The 23,208-nt window shown below is 53.2% G+C and overlaps 1 long non-coding RNA gene across 1 annotated transcript; it reads right to left on the reverse strand.

Moving 5' to 3' along the window:
• Nucleotides 1-21,473: 21,473 nt before the first annotated feature.
• On the reverse strand, nt 21,474-22,956 carry LOC146868209 (uncharacterized). Its single transcript, XR_014966189.1, has 4 exons — nt 22,822-22,956; nt 22,064-22,183; nt 21,879-21,972; nt 21,474-21,791 (listed from the first exon to the last, which is right to left on the reverse strand). It is a non-coding gene; the product is annotated as an uncharacterized LOC146868209 (long non-coding RNA).
• Between the last annotated feature and the right edge of the window lie 252 nt (nt 22,957-23,208).

The raw sequence follows: 23,208 nt of genomic DNA on the forward strand, positions 1-23,208 counted from the left end.
GAAGAAGCTAAGACCCTACTTGTTTGGGTCTCACTTCCGGGTTCAGACCGACCACAGGCCCCTCAGGTGGTTGATGCAAATGAGGGGTGAAAACCCAAAACTGTTGAGGTGGTCCATCTCCCTACAGGGTATGGACTTTACGGTGGAGCATCGCCCTGGCACAGATCACGCCAATGCTGACGGTCTGTCCAGGTTTTTCCGCCTTAGTGAAGAGGAACTCCCTGGGGTAGGGTAGTTCTCCCCACATTTCAGCTGGAGGGGACACGTGTTAGACCTGGCACCTTGGCGTGAGTTTCCCTTCCACTTTTTGCTGATGTGCCTCATTGTGTTTTGTTGGTGTTAGCTGCTCAGAGCACTGTGACACTGCTGATCAGTGCCACAGTGCAAGTGCTCCCTTTTAAAACTATATACATTGATTGGTGTCCATGATTGAGTCATTTGGTTTACTGTCAGCCCCTAGTAAAGTGCACCAGGAGTGCCAGGGCTTGTAAATACAAATACCGCTGGTGGGCCTGCAGCACTGGTTGTGCCACCCACAGAAGCGGCCTAGTAAAATATGTCTAGGGTCTGCCACTGCAGAACCTGCGCGCAGTCTGGTACTGTCGCGCTGACTGTGCCAGTGCCCCCACTTGCCAGTCCCTAAACCTTCCCTTAACTACATATTAGTCACCCCTCTGGTAGGCCCAAGGGCAGGGTGCATTGTAGGCATAAGGTAAGACATGCCCTGATGTGTGTGGCATGTCTTAATAGTGAATTACAGCCATTTTCGTTTTTCACTATTGAAGGCTACCTGCTCTCCATAGGCCAGAATGGGCTGCTGGAGTCACTACACGCTGTGACCCCAGTGGACTCATAGAGCATGGTAGAAAGTCATGTTTAGTATGCCTGAACTCAGAATAATAAAATACTTCTTTTAGTAAAGTTTATTTTAATATCCTGTGTTTGTAAATACTACTTTTAGAAAGTTAGTATTTACTGATCTGGCCATTCAGTCCGCCTCTGCGCTGTGTGTGTGTGTTCTGCCTAGCAACAGGGCTGGGGAATTCCAGGAGACAGGTTGGCTGCCAGGTGGTGGGTAGGGAGATTACACCAGGATGGGTGGGAGGAGTACACCTTGACTCTTGAATAGACCTGTGCTCTGCCAACACAAAGCCGGCGCCGCCCCCTGTGGAGCGGCTGATGTCTCTGCCCTGCTGCTGAAAGGAAAGTGCAGAGTCACCATAACAAAGTGCTCCAGAACTGGACTGAGCCAGGCCCAGGCCCCCTGGCGCTAAAGAACAAAAGAATTGTGCTATAAAAGTAGGAGGCTGGCTCCTAAGAAATTAGATCCTGTTGACGCCAAGACGAACCTCTGCCTGAAGGAGAAGGACCTGGAGAAGCTGAAGGAGGAATACTGTCTCTCTGCCTAAGAGACTGGCCTGCAGTGGGTGCCTGCTGCTGGAAGGAGAGGAAGAAAAGACTACAGAAAAGACTTTTAATCAACTTGTGCTGAAAACAATCTCCAAGGGCTTGCTAGTGAACTTGCCCCCTGATCTGCGCCCCAGGAACAGTGGGCGCTACTTCCTGAAAGAAGAGGAGAGGTGCCTAGAAGTGATTCTACAAGCTGACCCTGGAGAACTGGTGCATCCCCTGATCTCGCTGAGCAACGCGACTTCTGCTGCTGGAGTGGCTGTGAGCAACGTAAAGGCCTGTCAGCCCGAGCAAAGTAAGCAGCTGCCCCCTCGAGCCGTAGCTCGCAACGCAAGGAGAAGATTTATGTGTCTGAGCGCTGAGCCCCTGTGATCCCCGCCGGGTTATAGAGACCTTTGTCAAGACCTAATGGTGCCCTGGTTCGCTGCATCCAGACGGAGCTAACAGCGCGCTGCGCTGTGACATCACCCCGAGGCTGCCCTCCTGCTTCTGCCCCCTTCGTGGTGACTTGTGACCTGTCCAAACGCCCCACAAAGCTTCGCCGTCCCTGCAACATCAGAGACTGCAGCGCGACGTGGGACGCCCTGGTGCTGGATTGCGAGGCCGCCCCGAACCCCCCCGTAAGAGACTGCAAGGCTTTGGTGAGTTCACGCTACACGTACGGCTTGTACTTTCTTTGGTACGGACCGTACTCTCATCGAGAGTATCTGGTGCACGAAGCGAACCTGCCTTCAAAATCACCCAGTCTGGTGCGCTAGCGCGGCCCGTACTGACATTGTAAGTGCCTTGTGTGGACCTTGGGCTGTGGATTTGGCTCGTACTGCCAGTGTTTGAGCCGTACCTGCCATCGAAGTATCGGGGACGTGGTGTGCATTGTCTGGCTCGTACTTGCTTCGTACGAGCCGTGATCGCCTTTAAAACATACTGCTTGAAGCGTACTGCTTACACCGTACTACCATTCCACGCCTCTGAGTTCGCACCGTACTATTTTGAAGCTACTGCCCTGGTAACCTACCTTAGTTCGCACCGTACTCAGCCGAGTTCGCACCGTACCGGTGCTTCCCTTGAGGTACGAAGCGTCCCTGACAGTCTGAGCCGTACTGCATTGGAAATCATTGCCGGTGCTCACGCGAGAAGCGTGAGAATCGGCAAGCGTACTCCGGCTCACGCGGGAAGCGTGAGAAACGGCAAGGTCCTGTTAAAACCTTGCCCAGAGCACCCCAAAGGCGCTACGAAGTGCCCCGAAGACCTAAAGAACTTATTTTAAACAGAACTGTGCCATTAAGAAACCTGTGGACTGCCCTTAAAGCATTTTTGAGAGTAACTGGATTATTTTACCAAGAGAACTGTATTTATGCAACCTGCCTGAAAGAAAACCTTTTATATAAAGAATCCTATTTTTGATAAATACAGCCTTGTGTCTTTGTGTGGTGGGGAGGTGATTATTGTGTGGGACAACTTGAACGCTTAACCTATATGCCCTCTGGAAATCTAGCCTGACTGCTCGCGCCACGTTACCTAGAGGGTGAGCAGGGGTTATTTTTAAAGAGGTGATCCTTTGCCCTGACTTAGAGGAAAGGGTCCCTGCTTGTCGCAAGTGCATACCTGCGCCAACCAGAGACCCCGGATTCTAACAGGTGTCTTACCTGTCCCTGAGGTGCTGTCTTCACTCTCTGCCATTCAGGAGGGGCTGCTTGCTACCGCTGTTGTGTTGTGTTCAGCGGCGCCAAGGAGGGCTTGAGGCACGACGCAGGACTCCGTGTCCCAGGAGCCCGTGCTCGGCTGCACCTGTGCTCTTTCCCCGCCCACCTGACCTGGACTGCACTTAAGACCTCGCGGAACCCGCTGGCGCGGGTCCCGCATCGCTTGCAGTTTTGCCGCTGAGTCTGGTGTCTTACCTGTCCCTGAGGTGCTGTCTTCACTCTCTGCCATTCAGGAGGGGCTGCTTGCTACCGCTGTTGTGTTGTGTTCAGCGGCGCCAAGGAGGGCTTGAGGCACGACGCAGGACTCCGTGTCCCAGGAGCCCGTGCTCGGCTGCACCTGTGCTCTTTCCCCGCCCACCTGACCTGGACTGCACTTAAGACCTCGCGGAACCCGCTGGCGCGGGTCCCGCATCGCTTGCAGTTTTGCCGCTGAGTCTGGTGTCTTACCTGTCCCTGAGGTGCTGTCTTCACTCTCTGCCATTCAGGAGGGGCTGCTTGCTACCGCTGTTGTGTTGTGTTCAGCGGCGCCAAGGAGGGCTTGAGGCACGACGCAGGACTCCGTGTCCCAGGAGCCCGTGCTCGGCTGCACCTGTGCTCTTTCCCCGCCCACCTGACCTGGACTGCACTTAAGACCTCGCGGAACCCGCTGGCGCGGGTCCCGCATCGCTTGCAGTTTTGCCGCTGAGTCTGGTGTCTTACCTGTCCCTGAGGTGCTGTCTTCACTCTCTGCCATTCAGGAGGGGCTGCTTGCTACCGCTGTTGTGTTGTGTTCAGCGGCGCCAAGGAGGGCTTGAGGCACGACGCAGGACTCCGTGTCCCAGGAGCCCGTGCTCGGCTGCACCTGTGCTCTTTCCCCGCCCACCTGACCTGGACTGCACTTAAGACCTCGCGGAACCCGCTGGCGCGGGTCCCGCATCGCTTGCAGTTTTGCCGCTGAGTCTGGTGTCTTACCTGTCCCTGAGGTGCTGTCTTCACTCTCTGCCATTCAGGAGGGGCTGCTTGCTACCGCTGTTGTGTTGTGTTCAGCGGCGCCAAGGAGGGCTTGAGGCACGACGCAGGACTCCGTGTCCCAGGAGCCCGTGCTCGGCTGCACCTGTGCTCTTTCCCCGCCCACCTGACCTGGACTGCACTTAAGACCTCGCGGAACCCGCTGGCGCGGGTCCCGCATCGCTTGCAGTTTTGCCGCTGAGTCTGGTGTCTTACCTGTCCCTGAGGTGCTGTCTTCACTCTCTGCCATTCAGGAGGGGCTGCTTGCTACCGCTGTTGTGTTGTGTTCAGCGGCGCCAAGGAGGGCTTGAGGCACGACGCAGGACTCCGTGTCCCAGGAGCCCGTGCTCGGCTGCACCTGTGCTCTTTCCCCGCCCACCTGACCTGGACTGCACTTAAGACCTCGCGGAACCCGCTGGCGCGGGTCCCGCATCGCTTGCAGTTTTGCCGCTGAGTCTGGTGTCTTACCTGTCCCTGAGGTGCTGTCTTCACTCTCTGCCATTCAGGAGGGGCTGCTTGCTACCGCTGTTGTGTTGTGTTCAGCGGCGCCAAGGAGGGCTTGAGGCACGACGCAGGACTCCGTGTCCCAGGAGCCCGTGCTCGGCTGCACCTGTGCTCTTTCCCCGCCCACCTGACCTGGACTGCACTTAAGACCTCGCGGAACCCGCTGGCGCGGGTCCCGCATCGCTTGCAGTTTTGCCGCTGAGTCTGGTGTCTTACCTGTCCCTGAGGTGCTGTCTTCACTCTCTGCCATTCAGGAGGGGCTGCTTGCTACCGCTGTTGTGTTGTGTTCAGCGGCGCCAAGGAGGGCTTGAGGCACGACGCAGGACTCCGTGTCCCAGGAGCCCGTGCTCGGCTGCACCTGTGCTCTTTCCCCGCCCACCTGACCTGGACTGCACTTAAGACCTCGCGGAACCCGCTGGCGCGGGTCCCGCATCGCTTGCAGTTTTGCCGCTGAGTCTGGTGTCTTACCTGTCCCTGAGGTGCTGTCTTCACTCTCTGCCATTCAGGAGGGGCTGCTTGCTACCGCTGTTGTGTTGTGTTCAGCGGCGCCAAGGAGGGCTTGAGGCACGACGCAGGACTCCGTGTCCCAGGAGCCCGTGCTCGGCTGCACCTGTGCTCTTTCCCCGCCCACCTGACCTGGACTGCACTTAAGACCTCGCGGAACCCGCTGGCGCGGGTCCCGCATCGCTTGCAGTTTTGCCGCTGAGTCTGGTGTCTTACCTGTCCCTGAGGTGCTGTCTTCACTCTCTGCCATTCAGGAGGGGCTGCTTGCTACCGCTGTTGTGTTGTGTTCAGCGGCGCCAAGGAGGGCTTGAGGCACGACGCAGGACTCCGTGTCCCAGGAGCCCGTGCTCGGCTGCACCTGTGCTCTTTCCCCGCCCACCTGACCTGGACTGCACTTAAGACCTCGCGGAACCCGCTGGCGCGGGTCCCGCATCGCTTGCAGTTTTGCCGCTGAGTCTGGTGTCTTACCTGTCCCTGAGGTGCTGTCTTCACTCTCTGCCATTCAGGAGGGGCTGCTTGCTACCGCTGTTGTGTTGTGTTCAGCGGCGCCAAGGAGGGCTTGAGGCACGACGCAGGACTCCGTGTCCCAGGAGCCCGTGCTCGGCTGCACCTGTGCTCTTTCCCCGCCCACCTGACCTGGACTGCACTTAAGACCTCGCGGAACCCGCTGGCGCGGGTCCCGCATCGCTTGCAGTTTTGCCGCTGAGTCTGGTGTCTTACCTGTCCCTGAGGTGCTGTCTTCACTCTCTGCCATTCAGGAGGGGCTGCTTGCTACCGCTGTTGTGTTGTGTTCAGCGGCGCCAAGGAGGGCTTGAGGCACGACGCAGGACTCCGTGTCCCAGGAGCCCGTGCTCGGCTGCACCTGTGCTCTTTCCCCGCCCACCTGACCTGGACTGCACTTAAGACCTCGCGGAACCCGCTGGCGCGGGTCCCGCATCGCTTGCAGTTTTGCCGCTGAGTCTGGTGTCTTACCTGTCCCTGAGGTGCTGTCTTCACTCTCTGCCATTCAGGAGGGGCTGCTTGCTACCGCTGTTGTGTTGTGTTCAGCGGCGCCAAGGAGGGCTTGAGGCACGACGCAGGACTCCGTGTCCCAGGAGCCCGTGCTCGGCTGCACCTGTGCTCTTTCCCCGCCCACCTGACCTGGACTGCACTTAAGACCTCGCGGAACCCGCTGGCGCGGGTCCCGCATCGCTTGCAGTTTTGCCGCTGAGTCTGGTGTCTTACCTGTCCCTGAGGTGCTGTCTTCACTCTCTGCCATTCAGGAGGGGCTGCTTGCTACCGCTGTTGTGTTGTGTTCAGCGGCGCCAAGGAGGGCTTGAGGCACGACGCAGGACTCCGTGTCCCAGGAGCCCGTGCTCGGCTGCACCTGTGCTCTTTCCCCGCCCACCTGACCTGGACTGCACTTAAGACCTCGCGGAACCCGCTGGCGCGGGTCCCGCATCGCTTGCAGTTTTGCCGCTGAGTCTGGTGTCTTACCTGTCCCTGAGGTGCTGTCTTCACTCTCTGCCATTCAGGAGGGGCTGCTTGCTACCGCTGTTGTGTTGTGTTCAGCGGCGCCAAGGAGGGCTTGAGGCACGACGCAGGACTCCGTGTCCCAGGAGCCCGTGCTCGGCTGCACCTGTGCTCTTTCCCCGCCCACCTGACCTGGACTGCACTTAAGACCTCGCGGAACCCGCTGGCGCGGGTCCCGCATCGCTTGCAGTTTTGCCGCTGAGTCTGGTGTCTTACCTGTCCCTGAGGTGCTGTCTTCACTCTCTGCCATTCAGGAGGGGCTGCTTGCTACCGCTGTTGTGTTGTGTTCAGCGGCGCCAAGGAGGGCTTGAGGCACGACGCAGGACTCCGTGTCCCAGGAGCCCGTGCTCGGCTGCACCTGTGCTCTTTCCCCGCCCACCTGACCTGGACTGCACTTAAGACCTCGCGGAACCCGCTGGCGCGGGTCCCGCATCGCTTGCAGTTTTGCCGCTGAGTCTGGTGTCTTACCTGTCCCTGAGGTGCTGTCTTCACTCTCTGCCATTCAGGAGGGGCTGCTTGCTACCGCTGTTGTGTTGTGTTCAGCGGCGCCAAGGAGGGCTTGAGGCACGACGCAGGACTCCGTGTCCCAGGAGCCCGTGCTCGGCTGCACCTGTGCTCTTTCCCCGCCCACCTGACCTGGACTGCACTTAAGACCTCGCGGAACCCGCTGGCGCGGGTCCCGCATCGCTTGCAGTTTTGCCGCTGAGTCTGGTGTCTTACCTGTCCCTGAGGTGCTGTCTTCACTCTCTGCCATTCAGGAGGGGCTGCTTGCTACCGCTGTTGTGTTGTGTTCAGCGGCGCCAAGGAGGGCTTGAGGCACGACGCAGGACTCCGTGTCCCAGGAGCCCGTGCTCGGCTGCACCTGTGCTCTTTCCCCGCCCACCTGACCTGGACTGCACTTAAGACCTCGCGGAACCCGCTGGCGCGGGTCCCGCATCGCTTGCAGTTTTGCCGCTGAGTCTGGTGTCTTACCTGTCCCTGAGGTGCTGTCTTCACTCTCTGCCATTCAGGAGGGGCTGCTTGCTACCGCTGTTGTGTTGTGTTCAGCGGCGCCAAGGAGGGCTTGAGGCACGACGCAGGACTCCGTGTCCCAGGAGCCCGTGCTCGGCTGCACCTGTGCTCTTTCCCCGCCCACCTGACCTGGACTGCACTTAAGACCTCGCGGAACCCGCTGGCGCGGGTCCCGCATCGCTTGCAGTTTTGCCGCTGAGTCTGGTGTCTTACCTGTCCCTGAGGTGCTGTCTTCACTCTCTGCCATTCAGGAGGGGCTGCTTGCTACCGCTGTTGTGTTGTGTTCAGCGGCGCCAAGGAGGGCTTGAGGCACGACGCAGGACTCCGTGTCCCAGGAGCCCGTGCTCGGCTGCACCTGTGCTCTTTCCCCGCCCACCTGACCTGGACTGCACTTAAGACCTCGCGGAACCCGCTGGCGCGGGTCCCGCATCGCTTGCAGTTTTGCCGCTGAGTCTGGTGTCTTACCTGTCCCTGAGGTGCTGTCTTCACTCTCTGCCATTCAGGAGGGGCTGCTTGCTACCGCTGTTGTGTTGTGTTCAGCGGCGCCAAGGAGGGCTTGAGGCACGACGCAGGACTCCGTGTCCCAGGAGCCCGTGCTCGGCTGCACCTGTGCTCTTTCCCCGCCCACCTGACCTGGACTGCACTTAAGACCTCGCGGAACCCGCTGGCGCGGGTCCCGCATCGCTTGCAGTTTTGCCGCTGAGTCTGGTGTCTTACCTGTCCCTGAGGTGCTGTCTTCACTCTCTGCCATTCAGGAGGGGCTGCTTGCTACCGCTGTTGTGTTGTGTTCAGCGGCGCCAAGGAGGGCTTGAGGCACGACGCAGGACTCCGTGTCCCAGGAGCCCGTGCTCGGCTGCACCTGTGCTCTTTCCCCGCCCACCTGACCTGGACTGCACTTAAGACCTCGCGGAACCCGCTGGCGCGGGTCCCGCATCGCTTGCAGTTTTGCCGCTGAGTCTGGTGTCTTACCTGTCCCTGAGGTGCTGTCTTCACTCTCTGCCATTCAGGAGGGGCTGCTTGCTACCGCTGTTGTGTTGTGTTCAGCGGCGCCAAGGAGGGCTTGAGGCACGACGCAGGACTCCGTGTCCCAGGAGCCCGTGCTCGGCTGCACCTGTGCTCTTTCCCCGCCCACCTGACCTGGACTGCACTTAAGACCTCGCGGAACCCGCTGGCGCGGGTCCCGCATCGCTTGCAGTTTTGCCGCTGAGTCTGGTGTCTTACCTGTCCCTGAGGTGCTGTCTTCACTCTCTGCCATTCAGGAGGGGCTGCTTGCTACCGCTGTTGTGTTGTGTTCAGCGGCGCCAAGGAGGGCTTGAGGCACGACGCAGGACTCCGTGTCCCAGGAGCCCGTGCTCGGCTGCACCTGTGCTCTTTCCCCGCCCACCTGACCTGGACTGCACTTAAGACCTCGCGGAACCCGCTGGCGCGGGTCCCGCATCGCTTGCAGTTTTGCCGCTGAGTCTGGTGTCTTACCTGTCCCTGAGGTGCTGTCTTCACTCTCTGCCATTCAGGAGGGGCTGCTTGCTACCGCTGTTGTGTTGTGTTCAGCGGCGCCAAGGAGGGCTTGAGGCACGACGCAGGACTCCGTGTCCCAGGAGCCCGTGCTCGGCTGCACCTGTGCTCTTTCCCCGCCCACCTGACCTGGACTGCACTTAAGACCTCGCGGAACCCGCTGGCGCGGGTCCCGCATCGCTTGCAGTTTTGCCGCTGAGTCTGGTGTCTTACCTGTCCCTGAGGTGCTGTCTTCACTCTCTGCCATTCAGGAGGGGCTGCTTGCTACCGCTGTTGTGTTGTGTTCAGCGGCGCCAAGGAGGGCTTGAGGCACGACGCAGGACTCCGTGTCCCAGGAGCCCGTGCTCGGCTGCACCTGTGCTCTTTCCCCGCCCACCTGACCTGGACTGCACTTAAGACCTCGCGGAACCCGCTGGCGCGGGTCCCGCATCGCTTGCAGTTTTGCCGCTGAGTCTGGTGTCTTACCTGTCCCTGAGGTGCTGTCTTCACTCTCTGCCATTCAGGAGGGGCTGCTTGCTACCGCTGTTGTGTTGTGTTCAGCGGCGCCAAGGAGGGCTTGAGGCACGACGCAGGACTCCGTGTCCCAGGAGCCCGTGCTCGGCTGCACCTGTGCTCTTTCCCCGCCCACCTGACCTGGACTGCACTTAAGACCTCGCGGAACCCGCTGGCGCGGGTCCCGCATCGCTTGCAGTTTTGCCGCTGAGTCTGGTGTCTTACCTGTCCCTGAGGTGCTGTCTTCACTCTCTGCCATTCAGGAGGGGCTGCTTGCTACCGCTGTTGTGTTGTGTTCAGCGGCGCCAAGGAGGGCTTGAGGCACGACGCAGGACTCCGTGTCCCAGGAGCCCGTGCTCGGCTGCACCTGTGCTCTTTCCCCGCCCACCTGACCTGGACTGCACTTAAGACCTCGCGGAACCCGCTGGCGCGGGTCCCGCATCGCTTGCAGTTTTGCCGCTGAGTCTGGTGTCTTACCTGTCCCTGAGGTGCTGTCTTCACTCTCTGCCATTCAGGAGGGGCTGCTTGCTACCGCTGTTGTGTTGTGTTCAGCGGCGCCAAGGAGGGCTTGAGGCACGACGCAGGACTCCGTGTCCCAGGAGCCCGTGCTCGGCTGCACCTGTGCTCTTTCCCCGCCCACCTGACCTGGACTGCACTTAAGACCTCGCGGAACCCGCTGGCGCGGGTCCCGCATCGCTTGCAGTTTTGCCGCTGAGTCTGGTGTCTTACCTGTCCCTGAGGTGCTGTCTTCACTCTCTGCCATTCAGGAGGGGCTGCTTGCTACCGCTGTTGTGTTGTGTTCAGCGGCGCCAAGGAGGGCTTGAGGCACGACGCAGGACTCCGTGTCCCAGGAGCCCGTGCTCGGCTGCACCTGTGCTCTTTCCCCGCCCACCTGACCTGGACTGCACTTAAGACCTCGCGGAACCCGCTGGCGCGGGTCCCGCATCGCTTGCAGTTTTGCCGCTGAGTCTGGTGTCTTACCTGTCCCTGAGGTGCTGTCTTCACTCTCTGCCATTCAGGAGGGGCTGCTTGCTACCGCTGTTGTGTTGTGTTCAGCGGCGCCAAGGAGGGCTTGAGGCACGACGCAGGACTCCGTGTCCCAGGAGCCCGTGCTCGGCTGCACCTGTGCTCTTTCCCCGCCCACCTGACCTGGACTGCACTTAAGACCTCGCGGAACCCGCTGGCGCGGGTCCCGCATCGCTTGCAGTTTTGCCGCTGAGTCTGGTGTCTTACCTGTCCCTGAGGTGCTGTCTTCACTCTCTGCCATTCAGGAGGGGCTGCTTGCTACCGCTGTTGTGTTGTGTTCAGCGGCGCCAAGGAGGGCTTGAGGCACGACGCAGGACTCCGTGTCCCAGGAGCCCGTGCTCGGCTGCACCTGTGCTCTTTCCCCGCCCACCTGACCTGGACTGCACTTAAGACCTCGCGGAACCCGCTGGCGCGGGTCCCGCATCGCTTGCAGTTTTGCCGCTGAGTCTGGTGTCTTACCTGTCCCTGAGGTGCTGTCTTCACTCTCTGCCATTCAGGAGGGGCTGCTTGCTACCGCTGTTGTGTTGTGTTCAGCGGCGCCAAGGAGGGCTTGAGGCACGACGCAGGACTCCGTGTCCCAGGAGCCCGTGCTCGGCTGCACCTGTGCTCTTTCCCCGCCCACCTGACCTGGACTGCACTTAAGACCTCGCGGAACCCGCTGGCGCGGGTCCCGCATCGCTTGCAGTTTTGCCGCTGAGTCTGGTGTCTTACCTGTCCCTGAGGTGCTGTCTTCACTCTCTGCCATTCAGGAGGGGCTGCTTGCTACCGCTGTTGTGTTGTGTTCAGCGGCGCCAAGGAGGGCTTGAGGCACGACGCAGGACTCCGTGTCCCAGGAGCCCGTGCTCGGCTGCACCTGTGCTCTTTCCCCGCCCACCTGACCTGGACTGCACTTAAGACCTCGCGGAACCCGCTGGCGCGGGTCCCGCATCGCTTGCAGTTTTGCCGCTGAGTCTGGTGTCTTACCTGTCCCTGAGGTGCTGTCTTCACTCTCTGCCATTCAGGAGGGGCTGCTTGCTACCGCTGTTGTGTTGTGTTCAGCGGCGCCAAGGAGGGCTTGAGGCACGACGCAGGACTCCGTGTCCCAGGAGCCCGTGCTCGGCTGCACCTGTGCTCTTTCCCCGCCCACCTGACCTGGACTGCACTTAAGACCTCGCGGAACCCGCTGGCGCGGGTCCCGCATCGCTTGCAGTTTTGCCGCTGAGTCTGGTGTCTTACCTGTCCCTGAGGTGCTGTCTTCACTCTCTGCCATTCAGGAGGGGCTGCTTGCTACCGCTGTTGTGTTGTGTTCAGCGGCGCCAAGGAGGGCTTGAGGCACGACGCAGGACTCCGTGTCCCAGGAGCCCGTGCTCGGCTGCACCTGTGCTCTTTCCCCGCCCACCTGACCTGGACTGCACTTAAGACCTCGCGGAACCCGCTGGCGCGGGTCCCGCATCGCTTGCAGTTTTGCCGCTGAGTCTGGTGTCTTACCTGTCCCTGAGGTGCTGTCTTCACTCTCTGCCATTCAGGAGGGGCTGCTTGCTACCGCTGTTGTGTTGTGTTCAGCGGCGCCAAGGAGGGCTTGAGGCACGACGCAGGACTCCGTGTCCCAGGAGCCCGTGCTCGGCTGCACCTGTGCTCTTTCCCCGCCCACCTGACCTGGACTGCACTTAAGACCTCGCGGAACCCGCTGGCGCGGGTCCCGCATCGCTTGCAGTTTTGCCGCTGAGTCTGGTGTCTTACCTGTCCCTGAGGTGCTGTCTTCACTCTCTGCCATTCAGGAGGGGCTGCTTGCTACCGCTGTTGTGTTGTGTTCAGCGGCGCCAAGGAGGGCTTGAGGCACGACGCAGGACTCCGTGTCCCAGGAGCCCGTGCTCGGCTGCACCTGTGCTCTTTCCCCGCCCACCTGACCTGGACTGCACTTAAGACCTCGCGGAACCCGCTGGCGCGGGTCCCGCATCGCTTGCAGTTTTGCCGCTGAGTCTGGTGTCTTACCTGTCCCTGAGGTGCTGTCTTCACTCTCTGCCATTCAGGAGGGGCTGCTTGCTACCGCTGTTGTGTTGTGTTCAGCGGCGCCAAGGAGGGCTTGAGGCACGACGCAGGACTCCGTGTCCCAGGAGCCCGTGCTCGGCTGCACCTGTGCTCTTTCCCCGCCCACCTGACCTGGACTGCACTTAAGACCTCGCGGAACCCGCTGGCGCGGGTCCCGCATCGCTTGCAGTTTTGCCGCTGAGTCTGGTGTCTTACCTGTCCCTGAGGTGCTGTCTTCACTCTCTGCCATTCAGGAGGGGCTGCTTGCTACCGCTGTTGTGTTGTGTTCAGCGGCGCCAAGGAGGGCTTGAGGCACGACGCAGGACTCCGTGTCCCAGGAGCCCGTGCTCGGCTGCACCTGTGCTCTTTCCCCGCCCACCTGACCTGGACTGCACTTAAGACCTCGCGGAACCCGCTGGCGCGGGTCCCGCATCGCTTGCAGTTTTGCCGCTGAGTCTGGTGTCTTACCTGTCCCTGAGGTGCTGTCTTCACTCTCTGCCATTCAGGAGGGGCTGCTTGCTACCGCTGTTGTGTTGTGTTCAGCGGCGCCAAGGAGGGCTTGAGGCACGACGCAGGACTCCGTGTCCCAGGAGCCCGTGCTCGGCTGCACCTGTGCTCTTTCCCCGCCCACCTGACCTAGCCCTCCCACGTCCCACGTCCTACAAAGGAGGAGGCGCCACCCACAACGCGGGACGCGAGCGGGACGCGCCGGACGAAGCCCGGACAAAGGGCGGGCCGTCTGTGGCCGTCCGGGGCCGACCAGGCCGGGCTGGGCTCTCCCCTTGATATTACGTTCCAAAAGTAAGTTGTTGCTGTTACAGTTCCCAGTCTATTGTCATTCGTGCAATCTTTGACTGTCGTTGCATAGAGGTCTGTGTATTTGTTCTGGACTTTGCCCACAACTCGCTACAGGAGTAGCCTACCAACAAATCTGTTTACCTGCCCAAGGAGGAAGGAGTTCAACCAGCGCGGCCGCAGAGGAGATGCGAGGCGCGGCCCCGGGACTGCGAGCCACAGCGAAAGTACCATCAGCTGTTTTCTCTTCCCGCGCGGGCCGCGCCCCCTCCCAGTGCCCTGCCCCCTTTCACCACTTACAGTCTTAAGCAAGGCTGCCAACGCGCATCGCGGGTCGACGCCCGGGCCAAGGGCGGGCCTGTTCAAGCCTGGGCAAGTCTGGTCTGGGCTAATCCATTGTCATTCCCACTAAATCCATTTTTATCCATCCTGCAGCGTGGCCCCGGTAAGATCATAATAACCATAATTATAGCTGCCACTATGACAACTAGGGCAATGAGGAATAAAACAGCACAAGGAGCGGGTCCCATAATCGGGCCGATCGATCAATTCATCAGTAAAGCTAATGACGCGATCAATCAGGGGATAGTCCTCTTAGAGAGACGCGTCTCCCAGGACCTCGCAGCAGCACGTAGATCCTCAATGGGCCTTTTGGCCCTAGCTAAAACACCCACCCAGCAGGAAATAAATGTCCCATTACTGCGCGAAACCCGTGCTGAACTTCATACCATACCAACAAGCGTTGATCTATCTGTCACCCACTTATCACTTGAAGAAGATACCTTGGATGATCTCGAAAAAACACCAACTTTGATGATTAGCCCCACCCAAATCACCCAAAGTCAACTACCAACTGCGATCGGGCCACAATTCTTAACCCAGCCCTCACATCTAATAGTAGCTCCTCCAACAACAATTGATAAGGAGATAAGGGAGGGTCCTTTTCCTAATGAAGATAGTACAAGATTAGTAGTCAAGAACAAGATTAAGCAAAAAAATACACCAAGGCGCCTGAGGTCCAAAAAGACGACCCGCAATAATAACCGGAATAACACAAGCTATTCACCATCGGGAAACGCGGACGACCCCTCTGTTGCAACCGTACCGCCTGACGATCACAGGGGGTATGGCGCTACCAACTCGAACTATCTTGAGCTTAACTCACAAGTACTAGATGTAATTAAGGACCTTATAAAAACTCAACTAACACCAATAGAGCGAACCTTAAATAATATCGAAAAACAGATGGCAAGATTAATCAGCAACACTAGTCACCTTATGCCACCCATTTCCACCTTAGCTCCTCTGGCTCCCACGACTTCCACCCATTCTAAGACAGTCACAGTCAAGAAACCCATATCGACGTTAATAACCCTCCCGAAACAAAATACTCACAGTAACAGTATAATTGCCGAAAGTAAACCTCCTACGCCCAATATAACATCACTTATCACTAATTTAAACACTCAAACAGCCAACTTACAAACGGTAAGCACCTCTATACCATTCCAGAAAGGTTCACAGAAACCAGCGCAGAAACCTACACAACTAAATCAGCTTAATGCAAAATCCCAGCAACCAAAGATATCATACGAACAACCTTATAAATCTAGACAGATACCGGCACGCATTACCCTTCCACCTGAATGCGGAGCCTACGTCCTTGTATTGGTAAACGTTCCAACACTTAAGCAAGAACAGAGTGAAACAACAACATCCCTGAAAAATAAGATACTTCATTGGTTAAGCCTGAATTGTAACTTCCCAATAGAATGCGTAGGGGAAATTTCCCACACGCAAAGAGTAGGTTGGATAGGCCCCTTACGGAAAAAATTCGAGGGGGATTGTGTAGTTATTACTTTCAGAAACCCCCAGTGGGCCGAAAAGACACTAGCCAAAGCACCACCACCCTCTACTTGGGAATTCAACACAACCCTTCTCCCATTAGGTTATTTCTACAGGCATTTACTAAATACAACAACCAACATCCCGTCTGCCCCTACTAATCCTTTTTTAGAAAGACCTTATCCTATTACCTCTTACCCTTCCATCCCTCACCAGAACTCTAAGTTTCTATACCCAACAGGCTCGGTCCAGTGGCATCAGAGCCAAATGTCCATACCCCCATCTATCCATCCTTATCTCTCTGATACTCCCCATCAAGAGAATGGAGATAATCGATGGAGACAACCAGTTCCCCCGCTAGCTACTTCCTTTAACATCCCAATATATAACAGATTTAATGCCTTTTCTGGTTTAGATTTTAACGATTGACTTTTCAACCCTTACAATATTGGGGAATTCTCACAATCATCCAAAACGAATCAAACTTCATCATCTAACTCATATCCCACCTTTGCAATAACTCCTACGCATTTGCCTCTTCCTCTCATTAAACCTGAGTGCTCAAAAATCAATTATGAAGTTATTACAATTGCAACACCGACCCAAACTAATCAGGAAATCATCGAACGGAGGGCTAAAGCAGGCAATCCAGTTGACTCTATCTTAGATACTTTGCAGTTTCATTTTACCTACTGGAATATCGCAGGTCTCTCCGCAAAGAAAATCGACCCCGCCTTCCTAAGCCAGATCAATTTGAGCGGTTGTATCTGTCTTCAGGAGACGTGGGCCATAAGGCCTATACATATACTAGGCTTTAAAACTTTTTGGTCACCTGCGACGAAATCAACTTCTGGCAGAAATAGCGGAGGCTTAGTTATTTATATCAAAAACACCCTTTCCGTGGATGAGATAATTCCCATAAGTTTAGATACAAATTTTCAGATCATAGCAGTTAAGGTCACCAAACAAAGACTCTACCTTATTATAAACTTTTATAATAACCTCTCCAACTCTGCTATGAACACGCTACTCCCAGAGATCTCCGCAATAATACAAAAGCAACGAACTATTCACATCAAAAAGGCATGCATAACAATTTGGGGCGGAGATTTCAACTTACATCTATGCAGTAATAGTGACAATAATAAATGTGGTATTAGTGATGAGTCTGATACAAACCTCACGCATTTTACACACTCTAATGGGGGGGAAAAAATGAATGAACTCATGGCTGAACTAGAACTAAACTTTGCTAACGAAACAAAGAATCCACCTGTTCAATTTCAGCCCACATTCAACGGAAGAGGTTTAACAAGTATAATTGATTTTATACTGATCTCATCACCCATAGGATCCATCGTAGAAGATTTTAAGGTTTTTAACAACCCCTTAAGTGACCATTTCCCCATTATCATGGTCCTCGCTGAAAGAACAAAGAATAAGCCATATGACATTCTGACCGCTCTAAATCAAAGCGATCTAGAGCTAGGCTCTTTGAATGGCTTTACATTGAAGTGGGGTAATATTGATAAAGAAGCCACAACAAAAAAAATTGTCACAAATAACCAAACGGATATTATTAACTGCTTGGATTCCATCACCCACCCTAGTGAAACTATAGTAAGCTTTCTATCAATTACAACAACCATACAAAAAGAATTGACTAAAAAGCATAAACAAAGGCCCCAACTGAAGAAAGGGTGGTTTGATACAGCATGTACTAAAGCATCTACACGCTTAAAGGAAGCTCTGAACAGTAAACATAAGGACAGAGTCGAAATCATCAGACTTAGAAAAGAGTACACAGCCGCCCTAAAAAACAGGAAAAAGGAAGTAAAAGCTGAACTATGGTCAAAACTGATCCAAAGCTCGGAACTTAACGATAGTGCTTTGTTCTGGCAGATAGTTCGTTCCCCACTCCTAACAGAGAAATCCAACCTTCCATCAATTGATGTATCTATAAGCCAACACGAATGGGTGAACCATTTTACTAAAGTCTTTGCCATAGACCCGACCGAAGACATAGATCAGCCTGAACCTCTACCACAAATTGTCTATCCGTTAAATCTTCACTTCTCCCATGAAGAGGTCCAAAAAGCTTTAAAATCTTCAAAAACAGCCAAAGCACCAGGCCCGGACGGCGTTCCGGTTGACGTTTTTAAACACCTTCCAGATCTTTGGACCCCGTTACTAACCAACGTCTTGAACGCCACCACTGAAGCAGGTATCCTGGAATCCTGGAAAACATCAATCTTGGTACCTATCTTCAAGAAAGGAGATCGAAATAGTCCAACTTGCTATAGGCCGATCTCCCTCCTGGACTCCCTAGGCAAAATGGCAGGACGAATATTACTTGACCGCCTCCAGGAGTGGGCCTTAGAACACAAAATTATTTCCGATCTACAATATGGCTTCCGGGAGGGACTAGGAACAACTGACCAGGCTCTAAATCTGTCCCTACTGGCGAGTAAATACCTGGACGCCAAAGGGTCCTCATTCCACATGGCCTATGTCGATCTTTCCGCAGCATTTGACTGCGTGTCACACTCAATGCTGTGGAATACAATCTTGAAAATGGGCGTTCCTACGCCAATTGTGGATTTCTTACGCGAACTATATACAGGCACCACTGGCAGGGTAAGATTTGGGACAAAGGGCGAGCTCACTAACTTCTTCAGAGTGGAAAAGGGGGTCAGGCAGGGGTGCGTATTGGCCCCCTTCTTATTCACCCTATACACGAATGGCCTAGAGGTTGCCATGCTACAAGGCAGTAAGGACCTCCCGGCAACAGTTCGTCGGCAGATACCAGCACTTCTATATGCCGACGATGCTGTTATCCTAGCAAGAACATCAAACGAATTACAAATGGCCCTGAACAGATATTGTGATTTTATGGCAAGTTTAAACCTGAAACTAAACGCAAAAAAAACGTACACAATGCACTCAGGGGAGCAAAGAAACGTAAAACACAGGAAGTTAATGGCGCAGGGCGAACACCTGGATAGGACTAAAACCTATCCCTATTTAGGGATTGTCATTGACGAAAAATTCAAATGGACTCCAGCCATTAATACAAGAAAATTGATTTTCCTCCGAGAGACATCATCACTAAAAACCTTCTCGCAGAGATTGGGGCAGAGACAAATTAAAGAACTAGTGCAAATATATAACGCAAAATGCGTAAGCACTGCAACATATGGGGCGGGGATCTGGGGTTTTAAAAATGTGGACCCAATACAAACAATAGAGAACTCTTTCCTTAGATATTTGCTGGCGGTGCCCAAAACCTGCTCCACCTATGCCTGCCACTCTGAGCTGGGCATTGACTATATCACTGACATCATAAAACTACAACCAATAATGCTGTGGCGCAGAATATGGATTACCGAGCAATGCCACTTGACCAGGACGATTATACAAGATATTTTAACGCTAGACCACGCTAAGAAAATCAAATGGCTGTCGTACGTCAAAGCGTTATTGACAGATCTTGGATATAGGAAATACTTTGACCATCCATCGCTGATAGAGGAAATCCCTAAAAAGACCTTAAAAAGGGAGTGTTTAACTCATTTACGTCAGCTACGTTTATTATCCGAGGTCCACAAGCCATCAGTCCAACATTCCCTGCTAGTCCAGACTGCGTTTTCTGCTGAACCTTACCTAAATTTTAAAATAACACAGTTTGAAAGAATGCTGCTTACCCGCTTTAGACTTGATTTGTTCCATCTACTAGTTCTATTTCCTGAGCAAAATGTCAGGACTTCTACCACCTCTATGTGCCCTTGTGATTTGGTATCGCCACAATCAACGATACACACAATGTTATTTTGCAAATTCTATAGCGAGCCCCGGAAGCGCTGGATACTCCCTATTTTGAAGTTCTGGGGTTTCCGTCAATGTCGCCCAGCGTATTTGGCACTACAATTTCTGGAAAATGAAAACTATGCGAAAGCGATTGTATCTTACCTTAAATTTTGTATACGCCACCGCACAAATTTATAACTTTGAACAACATCGCTTATACATATTAACGAAGGGACTGAGATAACAGAAAAACTGTACGTCTTTGCACATGTTGGAAAAATTCGCCCTAATGAAATTGTGATGCACTTTTTACTTCCATGTATTGCTGGCGGTGCCCAAAAATGTACATTTTAATAATCTTTTTAACCTTTTTTTATTTTTATTTTTATACAATTGTAACTGTGTTTTTATTCTATTTGAACTTTTATGGTGTTTTTTCAAAACTACCGAATAAAGTTGATACTGACTGACTGACATCAAATGCCCTGTGGGTTGATAATGACATCTCACGAAATCATATTATGCGCCACACGGACGAGGAGCAGAGAAATGAACTCGGTGGTTTCAGGCCCAGATAGTGTCAAACAAAGTAAGGTCGTGACACAAGTGAAGGGTTATTAGGCCCTATGAACGGTAGGATGCGTATAGGGGAAGCGAAGTGGTAATAATAGGCGCTATATAAAGTAACTCCTGTACAATGCGGCGGACTCTGGACATGTCCGTCCATTCCCTAAAATACCAGGGGCAGCGGAAATGATATCACCCGCCCTGGAAGATATTACTGCGCTGAATCTTTCTCAAATCTTTCGACCTCTGCAACATCCTTGTTGCTGTTGAGAGCCAAGGTGCGAAAAATCCAGAAAACAAACAGAGCTCTAAGGTTACCATTCATTCCCGGCTTCAACAACAGCGCCTGGTTGCATGGCTTTTCCCACGAGTGACGTGTGCCCCCGATTCTTGATGCCTCCATCACTGCTGTGGGGCCTCCCATCCTCTGACGCACGTTCTTCCATGAAGAGCCATGCAGGCTGATGGCTGGAAAACAGGATGGCAAAGGTCACTGGGGAGTGTAAAACCTTCAGCTCCAGGTCTGGGGAGTCTCCTGTACTCATTACTGCGCTTCTTATTAAAAGTCAGTGCAAAGTGAGACTGTCAGATCTTCAAAGCACCCTTCTTCATCTTGTCTTTTGGCAAACCAAATCCTCGCACCAGTCCTAAAATAAGAAAGCCTTCCTGGCAGACCTTGCTCAAGCATAAATAAGTCTATATAAACGCTTGCCTAATTCTTGGTTTATTTTACAATAAACGTGAGGAGAAAAAGAAAACACATTTGTCTCCGTGTTACTCTCTTATAAAATTGAATTAATTCAGTTAGATGCACAATAACCTTCTGACCATCACTTCAGCCAGATTATTGCAAACCAGTCATTGTGTCATATTGGCTGTTTCCCTGCACCCTCTCCTCCCACTTCTCACCCTTTGTGAATTTTCCTAAATAGATCTCTCAATAAGTGATTCTATGCAATTTGCCCAGGACAACACATTTCAAAGAAGTGGAGAAGCTGTGAGTCTGATGAACATCCCATATTGTCTTCAACTTACAATATATTAAACCACATGTTATTGCTCCCCGTCCTCCGTGCATTTCTTTATCTACAAGGCTGGGGGATAGATGTGTGTGTAGGAAGCATCCAGTCCTCCTTATCCATCTAGGCACATAACTTAGGCAGTGCCAATTTCAGACCATCATAAGCAATAAGCCAAGACATATTTTGGGCCTCCCTGTTCAGGACAACTTGGAAATTCTCACTCATTTTCATTTACTTAAGCCTTTCTGGTACCAAAGACTACTGAATTACAAACTTCAGAAGTAGCAGTCCACGGAAACAGCTCAAAATCTCAAGTTGCATGCGGTCTGGTAGCCAAATACTACCAAAAGAAAGCTTGAACAAGCATTTTTGAAGCCATTTCTGCTTTAACTTGGATCCAGAATTTTTTTTAATCTTCCCCAAAATTTACATGGATATCTGTGTCTTATCAGCTTGTTCGTCCAACTGTAGGAAAAACACAGTAAGGTGGCTAGGTGGATATTTTGTGGCCTAGTGCATGATATAAAAATAATCGTTATAGAGAAGGGTATACCCAAAATCACTGGGACCTGGGTGTAAGGCAGTGTATAAAGAAGTGGTCCCAGCACAGTTATATTTAAATACAGTATCGGAAAAACAGTATGAAAAAACAATAACAGAGAAAAATTAATTTGTGCTAAACTGTTGTTTAATCACACACAGCACATGATAGCTTTTGATTTAAGGCAACAATTTATAAACAAAGTTAGAATAAAAAATGGTTGGAGTGCCCAACTGGGTGAGGGGAGGGGAGGAGGGTGACTTGAGTGAGGTAGTGAGGCGAGTGACATAATATTCAGAAACATCACAATCAAATTGTTAGGCATGTTACTCAATGCCACATAATCACAATGGAATTTTTCAAATAGTTTACATTCATTTACAAAGCCATGTACAATAGAAAAAACACAGTGCACAGTGCACTATTGATGGTACTGGCATCTATGATATGTCGACGTTTCGACCCCTTAAACCATGTAGGTTGGTTTTGGTCCTTACTGACGGGGTCTTCCTCAGGACAAAAGTGAAGGTGTGGAGAGAGGGGCACCTAAAGATAAAATAAGGAATTTGTCAGGTCCTAAAAAAGAGAATTTCAAGGACGAGAACAGAAGTAGGGATAGATCGCTATATTTACCATATTCGGATAGAAAACCTAGTAGGTACAGACGTATCGTCAAGGACGATGGGGCTCCAAGGCTCCAAATGGCGTGGGTGAGAGTGATGGACACCTGTGAATTTAAGGTGTCGGTGAAAACAGGGTCTAAATGAGACTCCCTAATCACTAAAATAGATGCTCTAAACAGACTGAGGTAAACTTACTTAAAGAGGAACATGAATTCCAACAGATCCTTCAACGCAGTGTAAATGCTGCTTGGATAACTGTGGTCAAGCCATCGGTAATGTGGTGAGGGTAATCACAAGTAATTTCTTTAAATGAATCTAGATATGAATAAAGGGCGGAAAGACGGGGGACAGTCAGTGCAAGGATCCAAATCATGCATCTAAAAACAGTATAGTGATTATACAAGCCTAAAGGGCAAATTGCATGCTGTATGTAAAAAGACCTGGTGAAAGACCGGCGGACTCGCTTTCAGGAGAGAGGAGTCAAAAAAGAGCTCTTGCTGATCGTGAGAAGTAAGTGCTTGTCTCCAAAGGCTGTGAATACGTGACAAGTGCATTCGAAGAAAAGCTGGTGTCATTCCTAAACTGCTTTAGTTGATTATCAGAAAGGAGGGGCCAGTTTCAAATTAAGTCAGTGCTCGTTTACAGAGGCCAAATCCAAGTGAAACGCGCCGTGTGAAGCATGCAAAAGTCGGCCGCGGGATGAATATACTTCAAATGACTGTCAATCGTGTTTACAGGGTTACGAATAGCAGACACGGAAGCCGCCGGTTCGACTTTGAAGATGGTTCCAGCCAAGATAGTGTTCTACGAAAAGTGAATAGCGTTGAAATCTTGTAGCATTCCTAGCAAACTTAAACCATGCCCGGATTTAGCTAGCAATGTACTGTTCTATAGATGAGCCTAATCGAATTAATACGCTCGTTATAGGTGGCCCACAAAAAGGTCATACGTACAGTTGAAAAAGTCCCGAGACCCCGTACATGGGAAGGACAATGGCGTAACCTCCAGTGGTAGCCCCAAGTTTAGGCATACCAACTACATCCCATGGCATACAGCGCTGAAACAGCTCTTATCCTTAGTCAGTCCGGCATTCCTCTTCAGAATGCCTGAGCCCTTAATTTATGCTGTGCAGGAAGGCGCTGTTCGCCGCGTGACGTCCTGCGTGTGGCAGCAGCTAAATGCCTGTCGTTTCTAGAATCTATCGACGCAGTAGAAGAAAGACTCCAGGGTATTGGGTATAGTTAAAGAGAGGAGTGAATTCATTCTGACCATGCTAAAATACAACAAGTAAATTAGGGGTGAAGCACGTCATGTTGCTGGGAAAGGTTTTGGCAATTTGA

Source organism: Triturus cristatus, chromosome 1_2 (assembly GCF_964204655.1).
Source record: "Triturus cristatus chromosome 1_2, aTriCri1.1, whole genome shotgun sequence".
Taxonomy (NCBI): Eukaryota; Metazoa; Chordata; class Amphibia; order Caudata; family Salamandridae; genus Triturus; species Triturus cristatus.